The 3,502-nt window shown below is 38.3% G+C and overlaps 1 protein-coding gene across 2 annotated transcripts in view; it reads right to left on the bottom strand.

Annotated features, from left to right (window-relative positions):
* LOC106511944 (uncharacterized) overlaps window positions 1-3,502 on the bottom strand; it is an 18,476-nt gene that overhangs the window by 3,476 nt on the left and 11,498 nt on the right. The window contains exon 3 of one of the 2 annotated variants that reach the window (XM_014000661.1): window positions 2,106-2,236. The gene's annotated coding sequence lies outside the window, so the exon portion shown is untranslated. The remainder of the gene's footprint in view (window positions 1-2,105; window positions 2,237-3,502) is intronic. The other variant, XM_014000667.1, reaches the window with a different exon arrangement.

The following is a 3,502-nucleotide window of genomic DNA, read 5'->3' as shown; positions in this document are numbered from 1 at the left end:
GGACTAACAAGCTCGCAGCTTGTTGAATGTGACATGTAGCCAATCAGAAAGTGAGGTGACAGAAACTCTAAACTCTAAGTGGAATCCACAATACAGAAGACAAAACAACTGCCATGGAGCACCAGCAGGTTGACTGGACGTCGGAGACATTCTTTTTTCTTTTCTCTATTTAAAATGGTCCACAAGCTTCCTCGTCGGCCATGTTTATTTACTCTGAACTCACTGATCTCGAGAGGTCTCACGAGATTTCCCGCCTCATGAGTGAAATCTGTTTGTGTGTGATGTGTCGTCTAAACAAACCTGTTATTTATAATTTCTTTATCTTCCTGTGTGGGTTCTCTCAGTCTTTGGAAATCAACCAACAATTTTAAAATCTTGCCGTGTGAACCAGACATAAGCTTAACGTGTAGATTAACCTGGAACTACTTGCCCTTAATGACTCTTCATTGTAAAGGCTCTGCCACACTAAAATGTTTTAGACAACTTGTGAAAAATTTGTTACGACTATTTTATTCATATAGGCTATATATTTGATCTAAATGTTAGCATTACAGTATGTAAAGGTCCAGAAGAGGCTTCCAGTAGAGTTTTTTTTTATTCTATCTTCAGCTTAGACACCTTTAGTCTCAGACAATCTTTTTATAAGTTGTCTAAAATGTTATCGTGTGACACTAACGAGGCCTCTCAGGCGAGTCTATAAAACTTTTAGACCTCCACACTTCAGAGAAGTGAATCAAACAAGTCTTCTGCTTCAGAAAAGAAGTCCAGTTGTTTAGATTTTAAACTTTTTTTTTTTGATTATTCACCAGCTTCGGTCACACCCAGCTGTGGAACACTGTCCCATTCTTCAACCAACATTGGTTACAAGTCAGCCATTGGGTTTTGTCATCTAATTTCCCTCTGAGATCAATAAAGTATTTTTGAATTGAATTGAATTGTGTTGGTCACTCTGGAATGAACAACATTCCCAAAGAGTTTAGGAGTTTAGAGTAAGTGTTGTCATCTTGGTATGAGTTGAGTTCACCACTGGTTGCTTACACGACCCAGGAGCTAAAAAAAAAAAAAAGAACCAATAAAATCATCTGTTTGGTAAAGAAGATTCTTCATGGGTACAACCCACATACTCAACACAAAAGCATTTTCCTGGAACGTGTCAAACTCAAATCTGGCCCTCTTTAACATTTTATCCGAGACAAAAGATAATCCTTTAAATGTGAAATAGTTTTATGCTTTCTCATTTTGTCACTGTATTTAATACATTCTTCTCATGACAGCTGGACGACTTTCAAGCCAAGAAAATGAAGTTTGAATTTTTCAGTGATCTTTGATTTTGGTGTTGAAAGAAGAACAGAGAATCAATTTTAATGATCTTTTCTGTATTCTCTCATTTTATAGTCAAATAATTGGATTTTTAGTGAGGTTTTTCTATTTTTTAACTGATGTGCTGGATTGTGATTATATATCTAATAAATGAAAAAGTTGTTGATAGAGGCATATAAAATGAATGCTAATGATGAGTCTTTCTAAATGTAATCTTTTTTATTTATCCCTTTTTTCATATGTTCTAAACACTACATAAAACATAATTTGGAAAAGGTCATTTGTATTACTAGAAGAATTATTTAACATTTTTTCAATAAATATTGACAGAAATTGGGCCTTGACTTTGGATTTAAATGTGAATTTTGGCTCTCTTGTGTAGCTGAGTTTGATTCAGGGGAAATAAGCCAACCTCCCTACAGAATAAGAAGCACTGTTCCAACAAATAAAAAACCAATCAGAAACACATGTTCGTACTTTTTGTGCGATGTTTTTAAGGCCACATAAGGCAAAGAAAATGCCAGCACAGATTCCTGAGTCCCTCTTCGACTTGTTGCTTTCATCTCTCGGAGCCACATGTGGGGGATCAGTGAGACTATCGCTCAGGTCTCAGAAGTGCTTCATTATCACATCACCCCTCCTCCTCCCTCCTCTTTCATGTTCCTGCTGCTTTATCTTCCCCAGCATTGATTCAGCCCTCAAACAACACCAGTGTCCACGGATTGAGTTCTGATTTGAGGAGGTTTTTTAATTTTATTTTTTGCTGATTTGGTTTCTTTGTGTACCTTTTCGGTGTCTGGAGATGAGCCTCTGGTTTTGAGGAGATGCTCGGCGGGAGCAGCGGTCCCCTGGTGTCACCTCCCAGGCTCTCTCAGGGGTCAGAACAGGACTTGCTCACATTCAGATCCTGACCTGACTTAAGATAGGAGAAAAGAAAAAAAAAAACATGCTTCGTTACTTTATCAAAAAAAAAAAAAATTTTTCCTCTGCTTTTTAAATGTTCTGATTTATGATGAAATATTGATGGGTGTTTCAATAAAGACACGTTGTCACTGCGGTGGAGATAACTCTCATGTTTTTTTTCTCGGGTTACATCAGTCACGATCTGATTGAACCTCCCCATTGCCTTGTCAGAGAGTAAACATGAAAAGAAGGGAGAAATTTGATTGCCTGCGTCGAGGCTTTAAATATTCCGAGCGGCTGTCAGAGCCGGGCTTCTGCGAAATACGAAGGATTGCAATTTTATTTTTGTTTTTTTATGCCCCGTCTTCTTATTCGTTCAAAATAACAGCAATTTTAGAAGCGCCGCACTAATGCGTTCCTAATTTGAATTAGTTTAAAAGCAGCGTAGGAAGAGGAGCCAGCTTCAAAGCTTCCTGTTGAGACTTTATGAGACACTTTTTACCAGAGTAATGAAAAATTAGCTTGAAAATGTATTCTGTAAGCGTAGTCAATTAACATATATTGTCCTCGAATAAATGTTTCCAGGAGATAAAAAGCCCTCATTGTTTCTCCTTTAATTTCTGTGGTGGGGGGGAAGCTTTTGCAGGGAGGATCTAATAAATCCAGAGGCACATATGGGAATGTATGGTGCTGATCTTCGTGGGCTTACAGAGATATAAAGTCTGGAGGGATTTATTCATCATTATGTTAAGCCAAGAGGAAGTCCGTATTCTAGATTGTCCTCACTTTGTTTGATGCAAGAGTTGCACGTAAAAGCTGAAGCCTCATCGTTTAGCAGCGATGTTTGACATCTGGAAATCGGAATTTCAGCAACTCGTTTGGAAAAGCTCAGTTACATTACAGTCCAAACAAACTCCCACTTTTTTTTCTTCTGGTATGAAAGCATCTTGATGGCTGTGATTTCTTGTTTTGTAGCCTGGTGGAAAAGATTGTCACTTTTTTTTTATTTTTTTCAAGACGATTGTTCCGTTGAGTTATAAGTCTCTGCAGCACAATAGTTCTTTGTTTGCCCATCAGTTTGCTCCATCTGTGGGGCTCTGAGCTGTCATCCAGATCCTGAACACACATCACTGCTGTTTACCACCTGACACCAGCAGAAATATGTCCCGTCAACTCCTTCCTCACAGTAAAAAACATACACACACACACACACACACACACACACACACACACACACACACACACACACACACACACACACACACACACACCATTAGTC

This window comes from Austrofundulus limnaeus, unplaced genomic scaffold, assembly GCF_001266775.1.
Source record: "Austrofundulus limnaeus strain Quisiro unplaced genomic scaffold, Austrofundulus_limnaeus-1.0 Scaffold8, whole genome shotgun sequence".
NCBI classification, from domain to species: domain Eukaryota; kingdom Metazoa; phylum Chordata; class Actinopteri; order Cyprinodontiformes; family Rivulidae; genus Austrofundulus; species Austrofundulus limnaeus.
The sequence above is the reverse complement of the archived record's forward strand: the minus strand, read 5'-3'. Positions and strand labels throughout refer to the sequence as shown.